We start from the raw sequence: 18786 nt of genomic DNA, 5'->3' as shown, positions 1-18786 counted from the left end.
CTGCCGGCACCAGATCAACCAGCCCTTCTGGATATTTGTATAAATGTAACTAGGGATATTTTAATACAATTGTTAATATGGATGAGTTAGTGCTTTACTGTATTATTTAATATGTATATATTAGCTATTTATATGTATAAGAATGGGTAGTTGGGTATGGACTGTAGTTCTGTGGTTAGTCGCACATGTATTTAGTGATAGGTTACGCTTGACAGACTAGGGTGACGCATTATGACAGTTGCACTGCATGCTGGGGGAAATCCGACCTTTCCTTTCAAATACCACGCCTTCTTCTCATTCTTCTCGTAGCCTTTCATTCGTAAGGTCATATAATTATGATCTTGATGGTGAGCACCCATGGGGACGTCTTTAGTGCAAACTAAAGATAGCTGATGTCTGGTTTTTCCCTATGGGAATAAAGAATCTCGAAACCTGAGTCGTGTTTTGTTATGGACTAGCAGGAGTTACATAAATATGACCCAGAGCATTGTGCAGAGTCCTGGACCCAGCACATTATATAAGGACTCATTAATGCGGCGGTGCAACAGCAACCAAAGCAGTGCCAAAACAGATGACCCTCCACCAGAAACACGGTAGACAGAATGGTGCCACGAAACCAACTGCGCTCTTGAGGCGCTGTGAACCTCCACAGAGGGACTGGCAACCCAGCATCCATTCCCAAGATGGGAATCCAAACCAGGAGAAACTGCCATGGACGACACAACAGAACCTCCTTCCACCAGATGTCACATTGCCACTCAAATGAGCATGAGTGGCACAGCAAATGGGTATTAAAATGCACCCGCCCTCCATGCATCCCACCAGCAGTGTCAAGCTGGAGGATGCCGTATCTGACATCTTAACCACAAGGTAACCACCCCAAACCGACCACGTATGAAGTTGCAAAGGATGAAAATAAATACTAAAAATGTTACAATTAAATTATGAACACGTAAACTTAAAAACAATTTGTCACAATACACAATATCAAGGAGCAATGCAGAATTGAAGACAAGGTTGATGGTCTACACATGTGCGGGTGTATTAATGTACATCTGGCAAGGGAAGATAATTCTGCAATGGAAGTTATGACTCAGGTTGTATAGCATTTTGTGGTGCTAGCACAGTGAGTTGAATAAAACTATTGTTATTTGTATGCTGATGTGTATCACAGATACTGGTTCTGTTTTTTAACAAGGCTTTAAAATGTGTTAGCCAATTAGAGGATAACTATGTTGTATTTGACCATTTGCGGATGATAATGCTGGTTTTACTGTCGCAATTTTTACCAGCGTCATATACAGAGTGAATTAGAATGTTTGTTTTTCTCCCACAAATATGATTTCTGTTTTGAAAAATAAGTGCCTTTAAAAAGGCACTGCATGGAGCTTGTTAAATTGTTTTTTAAAATTTTGCAGCACATTTTATAGATACTTGTTTCCTTTCTACTTGTATTCCACATACATACCTATATATACAGTAGAATCTCGTTGGATCAAACTCGTAAAGGTCAAATATATCGCATAGCTTGAACCAAAAATGAAGTCCTGAGTTACACTTACATGATGTTGACCGATTGGATAGGTTGAACTACCCGATGGGTCGAACACTTTCTCAAACCCTGGCGGGGTTCGAGCCAACGAGATTCAACTGTATGTATAATTATAATGTAGATCCTAAAATTAATGTGATCATAATAAATGCAAGTTTGTGTTATTCGCCTTAATAATATGACACATTTATTTCTATGTTTTGTCTATGTGTGCGATGTTATTAAAAAACAACTATAACAAGAAAGATTAAAATTCTAATATATTAATAAAACACAACTGGAAAACAATTCATTGTAAGCGAGACACACTAATTGTCCAATTGTCTAGCAAGATGCCAGCCACATGTGACGATTGCAGGGTCTTTGGCCACCCTGTTAAAAGCCAACACGATTCATCACAAGTGAATTGGTTTTAGAATGCTAATCCTGAGTTCAACCATTTCTTTGTTTTTATTGTTAAAGTTTGCTGTAACTTTGTCGGTATACTACTTTGAGAATTGTTTTTTCATTATGACTTTTTAATCACCGTTCACAGATAAGGAAGATACAGTTGTAATGGTGCATGTATGCTAACGTTTAGTCAGATATAGGTAACTATCTATACAAATCTCATCAAAAACACTGAGGACTAAACAGGTTAATTGATGTGTACATGTTAGTGAGTCGATATGTAACTCAGATTTAACCAAAACTTACACAGACGTGTTGTTAGAAAAGTAATATTTCAAAGGGAGGTCACTTGCATTAATTTCATGTCACATTTTAGTCTGCCCACTGTCACTCGCATTAATTTAGGGACATATTAATTTCAGGATCTACAGTACACACACACACACACACGCGTGAGTGTATGTTCATGTGTATTAAGTTTATTGCACTGTTGAAATATTACTCTGCGAGTTAATATATGAACCAAGGCACCCCAGCCATGGCATTATACAAAGTGATCTAGCAATAATAAACTTATAAATAAAATTAAAATTCTGTTTCACCTGAGTAAAAATGTACTCTTACTTCAATTTTGTTTTTTTCAATTCCAGATTCTTCACCATTTGTAGTGGTCTCATCTTTATTTTCAGTTTTATCAGCATCACCAAACACTCTTTCATACTTTTGTTTTCCATTGGTATTACCAGTATTGTTACTTGAGTTAAGTGGACAAGTACCACTGTCAACCAAGATATCCTTATCTGATTTCTTCTGTTGCTGTCTATGCTCTTCTGCCAATGGATGCTGATGTTCAAATCTTTGTGAAGTACTGCTAGATGCTTGTTCAGCTGCATTTTCTGCTGGTTTGTCAGACATCTCTTGTACTTCTTCTTCATGCTCATCAGAATTGGACCGACTGTCAGATTTACTTTGATCTTCAAATTAATAGTAAATGTTAATTAAGTTCCAATAAGAAAAAGTACATTTTTATCTATAGTTCATTCCATCCTCCTACAAAGTTTTGTTTACCATAAGATGAAACATAAAAGTGTTTTGAAAATAATGAAAAATTACTATTATTGTGCGGAATTTAAAAAACAATCAGCTCAGAAATAAATAACTTGCAGTCAATTCCATAGCATGAAAAAAGGCGTTCCCTGTAGTACTATAGTAAATATTTATTTGTGTTTACAGCTATACATTTCCAAATATAGATATGCCAGGTCATCAATGCCATATCATATTTATACCAGGCCCTATAGCCAAATCAGCCCAGAACTTTATTTACAAACAACATCTAACACTTCTTTAAGGACGGTAACAGCTGTTGATGGCTGACCTCTTATTATTACCCACGGTTCAACAGTTCTAGGCCGTATAAAAAGTAGCCACGTGTGCAGAAGTATTTTGGTTAGGCAGTTTCATTAAATGTCTTACCATATGAACAATACAATTTGCACTTGTTTCATATATTACACGTTAATAAAGCAGTAAATGAGTAATCCTAACATATGATGTTTATTTCTGTCACCTTCATAAATATAAAGACACAAACTTCACAAATATGTGCAATTTTCATTTGCAAAATCAATCTGACAAATTTCAAAAATAAAAAAATGCAAATCAACAGTTTATTATGCTCCAAGGAGTAGATTACAACAGTGACAACAACACTGTCATAACTTCAAAACTTCTCGACATAGAATGATTTTCGCATTTTAAAAATAAAAAATTGCCTGAAAGCAACCGGACTTAACATTAGAAATCCCAATTTGCCTGAAAACAAGCAACAGATTAATTCAATATTTTGACACTTTTATGTGGATAAACAGTAAAAATTAAATCTAGAATTTCAAGAGATTTTACCTGTAAATTTCATAGAAACTGACATCAGTACAAAATTTGCGATAAGAGGCCAATACACATAACCTATACACAAAGTATTTTAATACATTCACTCCCTGAGGGACCCAAGTACCTACAAAATTTCCATCAAATCGGTCCAGGCATGGTGCTTATAAAACTTTTAGAGTCTAGACTCGAGACTCTAATAGAGTCTGAGACGTGAACATCATGGCAACACCATGCAAACTGTATGCGTGTGACTTCACTTGAGATCGAGTCTGGACTCTAAAAGTTTTATAAATATGGGCCCAGAACTTTTCTCAGAAAATGACAAAATAGGCAGCTTAATAATAATAATAATAATAATAATCCCATCAAAACAATAGGTTCCCCAGCCAAAAAGGCTTGGGAACATAATACTTAATATATAACAATAAATCTTTACCAGACACATGTGTAGTATCTGTAGCACTGCTTTCTGTTTCCATCACAACGTTTGATGATTTATGTGCGGTGTGTGTTTTGGTATCATGGTCTGACTCAGGTTCCAAGTCTTTAAACCAAGAATGATCTACATCAAGGCCGCATTCCGTGCAAAAAGCATCATCAATACTCAACTCATTTCCACAATGGCCATATGCACCAGGACATTTAATAATTAGTGGAGCCTCCTCAAAATGTGTACCACGGCAGCCTCGGCAGAATTTAGCCTTGGCTAACATCTTAGTCTGACAAGATATACAAACTTTCATACTTGTAGACATTTCTGAAATATAAAATTAAAAGTTTGAACATGGCTCATATATATACATGAGGTGGTATCAAAACGTTCCGAGACTACTTCCATAGCACGCCAACAGATGGCAGTACGGGGATGCGCGTGCTGTGGGGGTTAGCAGTAACCATCATCAAGCAATCTACCGAGTGGTGTCGTTCTGTAAACATCTTGTGTTGTGCTACGGGAATTTTTGTGACCACGAGCACGGGCACATTTGCGATTTCATCATGGACTGCAAACTAGAGCAGAAAGCGAACATTAAATTCTGCATCAAACTTGGTAAATCTGCAACTGAGACTTTTGACATGATTCGTCATGTGTATGGCAATGAAGCAATGAGTCGTGCTAGGTGTTTCGAGTGGCACGCATGCTTAAAGAGCGGCAGAACATCACTGGATGACAACAAGAGGTCTGGGCGACCTTCCACGAGCTCAACCCACGAAAATGTGGAAACAATTCGGCTACTTGTGCATGAGGATCATCAGAGATCCATTAACGACATTGCTGCCATCGTTGATGTGTCATATGGAACAGTGCAGGCAATCCTAACGTCTGATTTGAACATGCACCGCTTTGCTACAAAGTTTGTGCCCAGGCTTCTGACCCCAAATCAGAAGGAGCTCCGTGCTGAAGTCTGTCAAGATCTCCATCAGCGTGCCCTGAATGACCCAACCTTCATGTTGAGGGTCATCACTGGGGACAAGACTTGGCTCTACGGGTATGACCTGGAGACCAAACAACAGTCTTCGCAGTGGAAGAGCCCAACATCTCCACGACCGAAGAAGGCGAGACAGGTTCACAGCGCGACCAAGAGCATGCTCATCATTTTCTTCGACATTCGCGGGGTTGTTCACCGTGAATTCATCCCCGGGGGCCAGACCGTCAATGGCAAGTTCTACTGCAATGTTCTGAGGTGTCTGAAGGAGGACATTCAGCAGAAACAGCCTGAACTGTGGCGTGAGGGCAATTGGATGCTTCATGACGACAATGCAGCCTCTCACCGAGCTCTCGTAACACACAAGTTTCTCGGCCGTAACAGCATGGTGACCCAATTGCACCCACCCTACTCGCCAGATTTGACCCCTTGCGACTTCTTCCTCTTCCTGAAAATGAAGTTGCAGCTGAAGGGTCGCCGTTTTGACACTGTGGAGGAGATCCTGTGCGAATCACAGAAAGTTCTTGACACACTTGGAGAACAAGACTTCCAGAACGCGTTCCAGCAGTGGCAATGGCATTGGGAGCGCTGTATCGCTGCACAAGGGGACTATTTTGAAGGGGATAGTGCCCAAACTTGAATCAAGTGAATACTTTCTTGTATATAGGCCTAGTCTCAGAACATTTTGATACCACCTCAACAACAACAAAAAAGTATACATATTAGAGAAATGTATTTCTACATATTGTAGAACACATGTAAGCACTTACTCCTCACTTCAACACATTGCATGTCTATGCCATGTCAAATGCTGTTGATGATGTCATAGGTTCATAGGCAGAACAAATATATGATTTTCATGTTGGGAATGTTAAATTTTCTGTGCATATGAATCCAGTTTTTAAATCGAATACTCACAGACATTCAATACTATACTCTTCAAAAAAAGAAACGCAAAAGGGTACAAATGGGTTATAACTCCGATTTTATGTTTCCTCCCGGTTCATGCTTTGTGAATATAAGGTAATAGCATGTCCCAAACACATTCCCACGGTTACATTCGATAAAACGCAGCTACTGTAAAATAAAGTTTCAAAATGTGAATATTCGCAAAAACGCAGCCACGTGCAAACCATGTCACCACTGCACGTGCGTTGTCTGCACGTGCAACATGAACACCGACAGTATAAAAGTGCAGGGTGTTCGCTTGCCTGGCCTCTGTATCTGGCCGACAGTTGACAATCCAGGACATGCCACGTCTCAGTGAACCGCAGAGAAACAATGCCATCGGCCGACTAGACGCAGGCGAATCCAGAACGGCCGTTGCCAGGGCATTCCATGTGTCCGCAAGCACCATCTCCAGACTGTGGGACCGTTACCAGCAACATGGATCAACACGTGACCTCCCTAGATCCGGTCGACCACGGGTCACTACCCCCGGGCAGGACCGCTACATCCGGGTACGCCACCTTCGGGAACGATTGACTACTGCCACCTCCACAGCCGCAGCAATACCAGGTTTGCGCAGGATATCCGACCAGACCGTACGGAACCGCCTACGTGAGGTAGGAATTCGTGCCAGACGTCCAGTTCGAGGTGTCATCTTAACACCACAACACCGTCGACTCCGACTGCAGTGGTGCCAGATTCATCGACAATGGCCTCAACTGCGATGGAGACAGGTGTGGTTCAGTGACGAGTCCCGATTTCTGCTCCAACGTCATGATGGAAGATGTCGCGTGTATAGGCGTCGTGGTGAACGTTATGCGGCAAACTGCGTGCAGGAAGTGGACAGATTCGGCGGGGGTAGTGTCATGGTGTGGGCAGCCATCTCACACACTGGCAGAACTGACCTGGTCCCCGTGCAGGGCAACCTGAATGCACAGGGCTACATTGACCAGATCCTCCGGCCACACATCGTTCCAGTTATGGCCAACGCCAACGCAGTGTTCCAACATGACAACGCCAGGCCTCACACAGCACGTCTCACAACGGCTTTCCTACAGAACAACAACATTAATGTCCTTCCTTGGCCATCGATATCACCGGATTTGAACCCAATTGAGCATCTATGGGACGAGTTGGACCGACGCCTCCGACAGCGACAACCACATCCCCAGACCCTGCCCGAGCTGGCAGCAGCCTTGCAGGCCGAGTGGGCCACCATGCCCCGGGACGTCATCCGTACTCTGGTTGCTTCAATGGGCAGGTGGTGCCAGGCAGTTGTCAACACACGCGGAGGCCACACCCGGTGGCCACACCCGGTATTGACTCCAGATGACCTTGACCTTGGTGGTGTGTCCTATCACTTACTCACAATGGACTAGAGTGAATTGTGAACAATCCTGCAACATTTGGTAATTATCGGACTCACCATTCAATAATTAAATCAATTCTCCAAATGTTACGACAATGTGGTTTTGCGTTTCTTCTTTTGAAGAGTATATTTAAAGATAACAAATATAATGTCCAAAACATTCCTTTTAATTATGCCACGGATGACCCCAAATGACCACATGAGAGCAGTTGAAATGCTTCAAGTCGGCATCAGTACTTATCAGCAACGTTGCCAGATGTTTTAATGTAACAAGATCGACTGTACATATACACGTACTTGTCAATCGACTAAACGTCACTGGTAAGTCCAAACTGCAACATTTCAAAACTGATTTCAACAGCCACCATTATTGCCAATCAGTTGCACATCACTGCCTAAACTGTAAGAACTGTAACTGAGAGCATACAACATCAATGCATGACACACTGGCGTTGATCAGGTTTTAAAAGTGGGTGGGGACTATCAGCGATGGAGTGATTACTTGATGAAAGTAATTGATTACGATTACTTAAGAATGTCAAGATTACAATTACAATCATGATTACCATTACATGAAAATTGAAAGTAATCGATTACGATTGTGAATACATAGTCTAGTAATCATGATTACATTTCAACAAATATGCACAACTAAACTGTTCATTTTACTTCACAACCATACCAATTTCATGCATTGAAAGACATAATGAATTATTTTTGATTATTTATTAAATCATTTCAGAAATTTATGAACACAGGACAAATTATTATTATTATTATTATGATGGTACATGTGGGTTTGAGCATATCAATAAGTTTTAAATGTAAATTTAATAATTTATTTTTATGTAACTAATGTTTTATTTCAGGTTGTTTGTGCTAAAGACTAACTGGTAGCTAAATTATGACCAAATGTGTTTTAAAGTACCGGTAATTGATTCTTTGTTTTCAGGTTACGTAAAATACATGCTGTTCTTGTATTTAACATATCAATTGTATTTCAGTGCAGGTACTATGAACCGAGTTTAAAGTTCAAGTTTTCCCAGATAGTATAATATACAACAGCGTGATGTGTTCACCTATTCAAAGGCAAATGATAGTAGTAGAAGAAGACAAGTTGTTTTATTATTGTGTTATATGATGAACATAAATCATAGAATATAAATACATGAATATATACAAAAGTTAGAAGGTACAGCATCCGGTCAAACAGCCCATGAGACACTACATTTAAAATTCTAAAATATCTAAAAGCACATTGTGCTAACTTCTAAGTAAAACATACTTTATTATGTGTTTCTAATAAAATGCAATACTGATGCTAAATTTCAAATGGATTATTCAGTATATTAGAGTAGAAGACAATGGGATATCAGTTCTATGATCTACACTGATTGACCAGTGCTGCAGTAGATGCTAATAATACCTGAGGGGTTTGGTAAATTATGAGTAATCATGAAAATAATCGCTGATTACAATTACATTAGCAATGTAATAGATTATGATTGCAATTATATGGCATTTTCAAACATTGTAATCAATCATGATTACTGATTACAATTACCCCATCTCTGATATGGGGACCACTCTATAGTCCGAAAGTTCAATGGTCCGAAGGTTCAATGATCCGAAGGTTCAATAGTCCAAAGATTAAGTAGTCCGAAGGTTCATTGATCCGAAACACTGTACTCAATGAACATAGGCTAATGTTTTACTATGTCTAATATGCTTATGGTATAAATAGGGCATTATATGTTAATTAATATGTATTTTATCATCAAAACTTTGCAACAGCATTGCTTCAGTTGAATTTGTAGCATTGCTTAATTTATTAAGATGACGGTACATATAACTGCAATCTCGCCTCACAGTAATTGTTGTAATACTACATGAATGATTGTTACATACCTGTTAGATTCTGAGTTGCCTCAAACTGTACCTAAGGAGCTAACATTGGCTTTGCTTGGGGAGGAGGAGGGGTTGTTATATATTTAATGTGTGTGTATAAAATTATGTATCATGTTCATTGTGATATGATTTTAATTTTTTTTTTTTAATATAAGCATGGTTTTGTTTGGGTCCTGCTCTAAATAAATAAAGTAAAAATCAGACTATTGCCCCTTCCCCACACCCCACCCAAACCCCTCGACTTCAGATATCATTCCTACAGGCCAGTGTACTCCATTAGTATGTGGCTCAGGGGTGGGGAAAAGCCCTTTTCTCCCGGTCTGGGACCGATTCTTGATCTCTGAGACCGAAATTAGTTTTTAAAAATGTGTGTTTGTCATTCTTGTCGGTCCGAAGCACCTGTCCATTTCTATTATTGGAACAAATTCTTATCCGTCAAGTGGACGGCCTGCCCAGACATCGGTATCTCATGCATGATTTAAAATAATAAATAAATAGTGGTCAATATGGCTAGTGGCAAGACGTCTGTGATTTTGAAGTCTGCCTAAGTATATATCATCAGTCACTGAAGTCGGACCTACAGTAGTGTCAATCTACAGCCACTAGGCTAGACATTAATTTTGTCAAAGTTGCTGAGCCGGTCAAGAGATTAAACAGACGTTAACAATAACACCATTCTTGGTGAGAGAGCCATCAAGGTATTACACTCCAATTAAAACAAAGGACCCAGAGTTTGCAACTGGTTACAATCAACACCTGTCAACACCTATGTACGGAGCTTTGTCGGGTCGAATGTCCTAGTCCGAAGCAAGAGACTTGTGCAATACAAACTGCTTGAAATAGTATAAAATATACTGAAATAATCTATAAATGTATTTATTGTTGACTGTTCAATGTAGTCTATCCAATAATTATAAAGGATTTTAAAATTAACAAAAGGTTTCCACTTTTTTGTTAACAAGTGGGAGTAAGCAGAACAGCTACATGTACTGGTTATCTCAAGAGCCAGTAGAGGTCAAATTTCGTCCAATCAGTGATGACGTTATTAATCTCTTTGTTTAAACATGTGCTAGCTCAGGCTGTCAAATGCTTCAACGGTGTGATCTTTTATTAATTTTCAGGACACAGTACTAAATACTCGTACTTTTTAAACATATATGGGATTTAAATTCATAACATTTATTCCTTTTTTATATTATTTATTCCATTATGTAAAATATATACAATTTGTGGGTTTTTTTTTTTTTCCCCTCTCCCCCCTTCCGTTAATGATGACATCAAGCGGGACCGATTGACAATTTTATTTTTCCCCACCCCTGATGTGGCTGTTATTGATAATAGTCGATGTAAAGGGTTTGGGGGGAAGAGACCTGAATCCCCAATAATTTTCGAGGGTCCAAAGAATCCTTTTGTCCCTTCAATAATTCCACAAAAATAATTTAACATGGTTAGAATTATTATTGTAATAATAAAAAACCTTAATAGTAGTAATTAAAAAAAAAAAAAAAAAAAAAAAAAATAATAAAATGAAATGAAATAAATAAATAATATAAGAAAGAAAAAAAAGAAGAAAAAAAAAGGTAATAAAATAAAATACAAAATAAAACATGATCATACGTCCTGTTAAAATGTATAGAAATCTGTATTTCTTCTTTCTTTTAAGGATTAAAATGTCCTCCACATTCGTTTTTGTGGAAAGTGTGGTGTCTCTCATTCGTATCAATTTTACCACTCCCAAAACAAGTTGTCGAGCTATACTTGTTCCCAAGGAAAGATCACTCAGTTCATTACCGATAACTCTACATATCAAGAATCAGGAATAGTACTAGTAGGACATAAACTGCAATTGATTTATGGCTTGGTTTGCACTTCAGTTGGCTGAAAATAGTTTTGATCATATAAAAGATCCCTTGCTACTAATGAATTTTTTTTTAGCAGGTTTTCTCTCTAAGACTATATGTCAAAATTACCAAATGTTTGACATCCAATAGCCAATGATTAATAAATCAATGTGCTCTATTGGTGTCGTTAAACAAAACAAACAAACTTTTAGATAATGAGTATGGAGTATTGCAGTAATGGATCTTTTATACACATTAATTATTCGAGACAGGATAGTACATACCACCAACCTTTGTTACACCAGTTGTGGGCACTGGCTGGAACAAAAAATAGTTCAATGAGCCCACAGATGGGGATTGATCCTAGACAGTCGCACATCTAGGGAGAGTTTTACCACTGGGCTACACCCCACACCAAATTAACTTGAAATGCAGTTTGAATATCCACAACTCTTGGTAACACTACTGCATTAAAAAGATCTGCTGAACCAAATTACTGAGACCTATGAAGCTGCGGTCAAAAGTAGGTGCCAAAGCAACATGAATGTTGTTGATTATTATAATTATATGAGTATGCAGCACCTACTATTAAAAACAATTTAATGGCCAAAAAATGCCAAAGGAAAAAATTTAATATTTAATCCACAGTTAAAAATATTTTAAATGCTTATGTACACATTCTTGTTTGTAAGATGGTAATAGTAGGCTAAAGCATACTAGTATTCTGTATGTGCAACTTTATTTTAATACATATACACATCTTTGAAATAATCAACAATTCATTCTTCAGTTTTTTAAGTCAGTAGGAACCCTTTGGTCCGATATATGGATTACCAATCTTGATGTTAGTATAAACACAAAAAAGTTGCAATCTCAAGTATATTTTTATTATTTTTACCACATAGAATATTTTTCTTCCCATAATATACCATTCAAGACAGCTGACCGTATACATTGATAATGGATACACATTTTAATTAAACTGTGCTTGTATTTTGCAGTATAAAATGTTATACAAGATGTGAAGGTGGCATTGCAGCTTTAAACAGTCTTTTGAAATGTCATTTAATAATGCATAGTCTATTCTTTGTTTCAGGTCCAGTTATAATCTTATAGAATATATTAATTGTTTACCGTTTGATGAAGGGTCTACCGATGACATGGCAGCTGGTATATTAGTGTTGGTCGACAAAGATTTGGTTGAATTTACATCCTTGTGAATCTTCTTTGCCTTTGAGACTGATGCTTCAACATCCTTGATAACAATTCTTCTCTTTGACATAATCTTTAAATAAAAAAAGATAAATTTGTTTCAGAACAAATTCATGCCCATTAATTCTAAAATACAAATTTGTGATATTTATCTGTCGAACACCATTCATTTCTTAACAATGCTACGTTAAAATTTATGTTAGCATCATGATGGTGATGGTTTGTTTTCATTTATTTATTTGATAAAAAGCCAATACAAATAAAAAAGCATCCTGCCCTATAAAAACCCTGGCTACAACACTGTGTAGCTAAAAAACCTATTTTCTTTCCACTTCCACATCTTGTTTCTGTTCACACATCTCCCTCTGATGTCACAAATCTGTAGTTCCAATTCCTCCCGGATGTAAAGCGGAACATTATGGGATGGATCTACATGTATTTACAGTTAAACTTTGATATTTTGATGATGAACTAAGAGACTGAACCAAACAGCTTTAGATAACAGTGGATCGAAATAAACATAGCAGTTTTGGGTACAAATTGTGTCATGGATCCATTTCTCTACCAAGATATTCCCTGGACACACACACACACACACACACACACACACACACACACACACACACACACACACACACACACAGATATATATATATATATATATATATATATATATATGGTCAAATCCATCATTACGGGTGTTACATTTTGAGGGGGGTAAATGTTTTAAAGTGAAGTTGCAGAGAATATTATTTGTATCACTCTCTCCATTATTTGAGTTTTATACAGTTAACATGTTTCTCTCCCAACTTCCATAAAATATTTAAGATTTAAAATTCTATGTACTAATTAAAAGACCTACCAACTTCCGTTACAGGTGTTACACTAAATGGACAAATCTTTTTTCAAGAAGTACATTTTATCAAAATCCTGTGATGTGTATGGGTAATTTTAATAAAACTTGTATCATATGGGTAGGTGGCCTTAGGTAATTACTGGAATAGAACCTGGTTTCATTGCATGCTAGATATTAAGTCAATTATGCACAGTGATAACTGTTACGGGTGTTATGTTACGGATGTTACATTTTTGTCCGCCATATTAAAAGCAACATGCTATCTATTTCAGCTCTCATATTTCGAATATTGTATCGGTGTCAAGTTTAAACCTAATAAAAAAAAAGTTTTATTCAATCAAAGAAAAAGAAAATTTAAAATAATGTATAACCTTTATTGAAACATATTTATATAGATACATAAAGAAAACAACGATGATAGGTTTATTAATATAATCACCAACAAAAATGACTTGTTTATACTGAGAGTAGAAGACATTATTTTATTCATGATGGAATTTATGAGCTTTCTGAAGCATAGCCTTAGACGTGTGTCGGCAAACAATGGTTGACTTATCTGTGGCTGTATAAAAGTGAATGCTCTGTATCTTGGGGATGGCATTGACAGACTTCCACAAGTCTCGTACAGGGGATCTTTTGAAACATTGATCCATGTCATTTTGTATTACTTCCTCAACTTCAATATTGATATTGCACATTACTGCAGTCTTAACAAATGAACTTGCATCCTATACAATCACTTTACGGGTTCGAACACAGCATTCAACAGTACGCTTAACAGTACTACCAATCCCATCAATGGGACCTCTACATGGAAAGAAGCAAAAAAAATCCATTCCACTGTGATGCCGAGTGTTGCCTTGATTGTCATCAGAAATCTAAATATGAATTTGTTTTTGAACTGCGATGCTGCTCCATCACTAAATAATTTGATGGTCGTTACATCAGGGTTTGCTTTCAAAACTTTGTGAATGAGAAGTGTAATATATGGAACAACAGTTTCTTTAAAATGTGTGAGATTATCGCTGGCAAGCACACACGATTTCATACCACCAACAGTCCACACAGCAGATGTGAATAATGAAACTTGTCTCTGATGCCAGTGAGCAGACTGGATTTCGTCAGCATACACACAGGTATAATTCTCTGAGAAATCAACTTGAATTACTGCATGTGATGGATCAGTTACATGTTTTACTTCCTCAAAGAATGACGCCTGTTCCCTCTTTACATGGGAATGAATGAGAAAGTTTGGTAACTTTGACTTCAACAATAACATAGCTTCACCTACAGTACCCTGCTGAAGTTGTTTCTCAAACTTTGCATCAACCGTGACCCACTGATACCATGAAGCTTCATGATCTCGGGTATTCTGGTGACCGATTCAAATGCCTCAATAAATAGTTTCCCATCACAACATGTTTCACAGTCATTATTCATGCATATCTTTGATGTTGCATCACAAACACATCGAGCAATGAAATCCTGTGAATATGGATGAAGCACATTTGAGGCCTTCTTACAGACAATCAAGAATCATAATGATATTCTCGTGATATAAACAAAGGCACTGGTTTCTTGGCATGTCGGCTGCTGGAAGCACGTGAATAGGACGTCGTTCAAAAACGTTTGTACGCCCAATAATGAATACGCTTGCAGCTGCACTAGTGATCAAACCTTACTTGAAAGTTTTAATGATTGACAAGTGTCATCTTCAGGACTTACCAAAACAACATAATTTGAAAGAAACATTAAAATATACTGAACTGACATATAAACTGCCTTGTTGTTAAAGGGACTATCTTGAGTTTTTAGATATTTTTTAAAACATTTCGGCCAATATAACCTTTCATAATTATTATATTGTACTCTACTTACATTTTCTTGCTTAGAATTACAAAATTTGTATAGCCAAATCATTTGGGATCATGCTATTGTTTTGTAGTAGATCAGTATGGATTTTAGCACACAATAATTTCATATACAGTTGAATCCCGTTGGCTCGAACACCCTCGGTGCTCGAGAAAGAGTTCGTCCCATCGGGTAGTTCGACCTAAGCATTCGGTCAACATCGGATATTTCCGTGATATCAGTTTGAAAGTTGAAAAAGATGCAGGCTATGTATTAAAAGTAAGAGTAACCGGGTCCTTCCTTGGATTGCTCAGTTTCTTTGGTCATAACTTGTTCCGATCTGGGTAACCCCGTTACCGGGTCCTTCTCCAGATTGCTCGGAGACCAACATAATTTTGGTAAATGCAAACTTTAACACTTCATCAAGGTTTTACATAGCAAAATGTTTGAGTGAAAATATTTATTAGAAATTATTGAGTGAAGCTGAGACCCCTGTGTGCGCTGAAGTGATTACAGTTGATTAAATCACCCATTAGTTCAATCGATTAAAACAAGGTGCCGATGCCCGTAAGTCTACAAACGGTCTGCTTGCGATATGTTCAAAGTTAATCTCTAAGCCGAGGCCCAGGCGTGTGCTAATTGTTAGATTGGCATTACGATACAAGTTAATTAATCTAACAGTTACTGTAATACTAGCTGTACTTGAAAGATCACTGCACATAGCCTCTTAACAAACAACGCGGCAAGTGTGGTAAAGAAAAGATTGCATGGCTATTGTTACGATTCCCCGATTCATCTATAGTTCGTTCCGCCTATATAATCAGTCAGAAGGTTGTAATAACCAGCTGTGCATGCGCAGCAATTAGTCGTCTCGTGGACCATTTTTTCAGCTGCATGTTTTTTGTTACCTTACGCATCAGCGGTTCGAGAGAAATATAACTAATTACACTGACGGGACCGATAATTTGGTTCGAGGGAAGGCTTATAGTTGACCCTGGACATGTTCGATCCATCAGCAGTTGGTATAATGGTTTAGTGAACCAAAATCTCGGGACTTCGTTCTTGGTTCGAGCGTCGCGGTGTGTTCCACCCTTCCGAGGTCGAGCCAACGAGATTCAACTGTATATCAGTTTATTTTTTCTTCCAAACGCCATTGTAAGCTACAATAATGCAAACAACTATATACATTTATACATAGTTATGAATTGAAAATTTATTTTTAAGATTTTACTTAAGTAAAAACTTACAATGACATAATGTGTAACACCCATAACGTTTCAAATATGTAACACCTGTAACGCTGGAAAATCAATTCAGTTTGACAGATAATTCCTGAACTCATTTGATATTAACAGTAAACAAGAAAATAAAGAAGAAATAAAATAATGTGTTTCTACCATCAAAACTAAATAATATAACACAAGTTGCCTTCTTTTTCCGTTACGGGTGTTACATTGGTCGGGCTACATATTTATGGTCAAATTAAAAACAAACGTAAATTACTGACATTAATAAAATGTTCTCATGATAAAGTAACAACAATAACCATCCTTTAATGGTACAAAATAAAAATGTCAGGCTTTATTAGAATCTCATGAATAAGGTGTGAAGTTTGGCTCTTTTTCATGTGTTTAGAAATCAGTTTGTGAAATGGTTTTGAAGTGTTGTATACTAAACATGTAAATAAAACTCAGCAATATTTTATTAGGTCTACATCCCCCAGATATACTTCCTTCCAATGCCAGAAAAAGTTTGATTATATATGACGATTTTAAAAATGGCTCTATGGGGATAGTTACATGGATTTATATATATATAACAGAGGTTAAAATAATGATATTTGACTATCTTAATTTAAGCATTTCTTGAATTCAAGAATCTGATTGAAATACATTTCCAATTGTTTATGTATTTTGTAATATCAAGAAATTCTGACTAGTTTAAGTGGGAATTTTCATGGTTTGAAATATTCATGTTTTGAGGACTAAAAAATGTTGAGGTTTCTCATATTTGTGGATTGCCAAGTCTGAAATGTGACTGTTTTATTTCTGTGGTTTAGCATATTGAATATTCTATTCCATATATATAATCAACATTAAATGTTTCATGTCAACCTCCATTTGCCTGATATCACTGCATATATTGCTTAAAGTTAAACAATATAGCTAGAGCATTCAATTGCAGCAGAGTAGTATATGGTATGCTGTTAGCAAGATAACTAATCAGTCTTTGATTTATTATAAAGCCAATATGTGTGAAACGTTTTCTAAGTCTGTCCGTGTAATCTTTAATTGCATGGAGCTTGAAATGTTTCATTCATATTATAAGCTGGCTTAGTACACACATATACATTTTTCACTGTATGGAATATATTAACTTGTTTTGCATACACTATTCCATTGTAGTTTCCTGTGATCTATACATAAAAATAAAATATTGCAATAAATTGTCAATTTATTATGGTGATCACAATGAATATTTTTCAAAGAATTGATATTTTCAAGCTTTTATATTTTTTAGGCTTCCCATTTACCCTTGAAATCCATGAAAATAAAAACCCAAGACAATTTCCGCTTATACTGCAATTACAAAACTGGTACAAAATATCATGCAGCTACAATGTCTTCTTTTCAAAGATGTCTTTAATTAATAAAAATGTAAATATAAATTAAAACATGCTACTTACATGTATAACGCTATTTTTATAACTGAAAAAAGGGTTGTGAACAATTTTAGTTTTCTTGGGGCAACACTGATGAGGGATGTCATCAAGTTGTCACTGTCTGCAGAATGCCTGAACTACTTTGATAATATTTGCTCAGATTTATTAAGATGTGGCACTGGTTAAGCCAGAATGGGGAGGGGGCCATCCAGTGTCTGAGAGTCAGGTTATGGGATGACAGGAAAATATATAATGTGATTTGGGGGGGGGGGGGGGGGGGGGGGGGGGTGTGACTGGGAGGGGGCACTGCCCCCATGGCCCCACCTCTGGCTGTGCCAGTGAGATGTAATCGTATTGAACAGGTCTATTTTTTTTAGCCAAACATTCGTGGATGTGCCCCTATTGATACCAAATGCCAGCACATATCTGTAGTTTAATTCATTTATCACAAATAAATATAAAAGTAGCAAAATAAGACACTTGCAACTTCGAAAATAAATGATTAATTAGAAGAAACTTCTGAATATTTTACCAGGATTAACCATTTTCAAAGTTAGCCATCTTCTTCTTGAAAGCTTAGATCATGGCTTGCTTGTATCACTGTTCAACTGTAAATAAAAATGGATTGTTAATATTCCTATATATTTCATCTGATGTCCACTTCCACATCCGTGACTTTTTTTCAAAATATTACAAAAATGGTCTCTTGTGTTCATCCATGCACTGGCCTCAGTGATCTGATTGTTAAGCCATAAGGCTGATAGGTACTGGGTTCACAGCCCGGTAATGGCTCCCACCCATAGCAAGTTTTAATGACTCAATGGGTACCCGTAGGTGTAAGACCTACACCTCTCACTAACCACTAACACACTATCCTAGA

General features: G+C 37.1%; 1 long non-coding RNA gene across 1 annotated transcript; it reads right to left on the bottom strand.

The window, feature by feature from the left end:
• Positions 1 to 4500: 4500 nt before the first annotated feature.
• LOC121371781 lies at positions 4501 to 18509 on the bottom strand. Its single transcript, XR_005957829.1, has 3 exons — positions 18439 to 18509; positions 12460 to 12610; positions 4501 to 4592 (listed from the first exon to the last, which is right to left on the bottom strand). It is a non-coding gene; the product is annotated as an uncharacterized LOC121371781 (long non-coding RNA).
• Between the last annotated feature and the right edge of the window lie 277 nt (positions 18510 to 18786).

This window comes from Gigantopelta aegis, chromosome 4 (assembly GCF_016097555.1).
Source record: "Gigantopelta aegis isolate Gae_Host chromosome 4, Gae_host_genome, whole genome shotgun sequence".
NCBI classification, from domain to species: Eukaryota; Metazoa; Mollusca; class Gastropoda; order Neomphalida; family Peltospiridae; genus Gigantopelta; species Gigantopelta aegis.
Note: the sequence above shows the minus strand (reverse complement) of the source record. Positions and strands in the feature narration are given on the sequence as shown.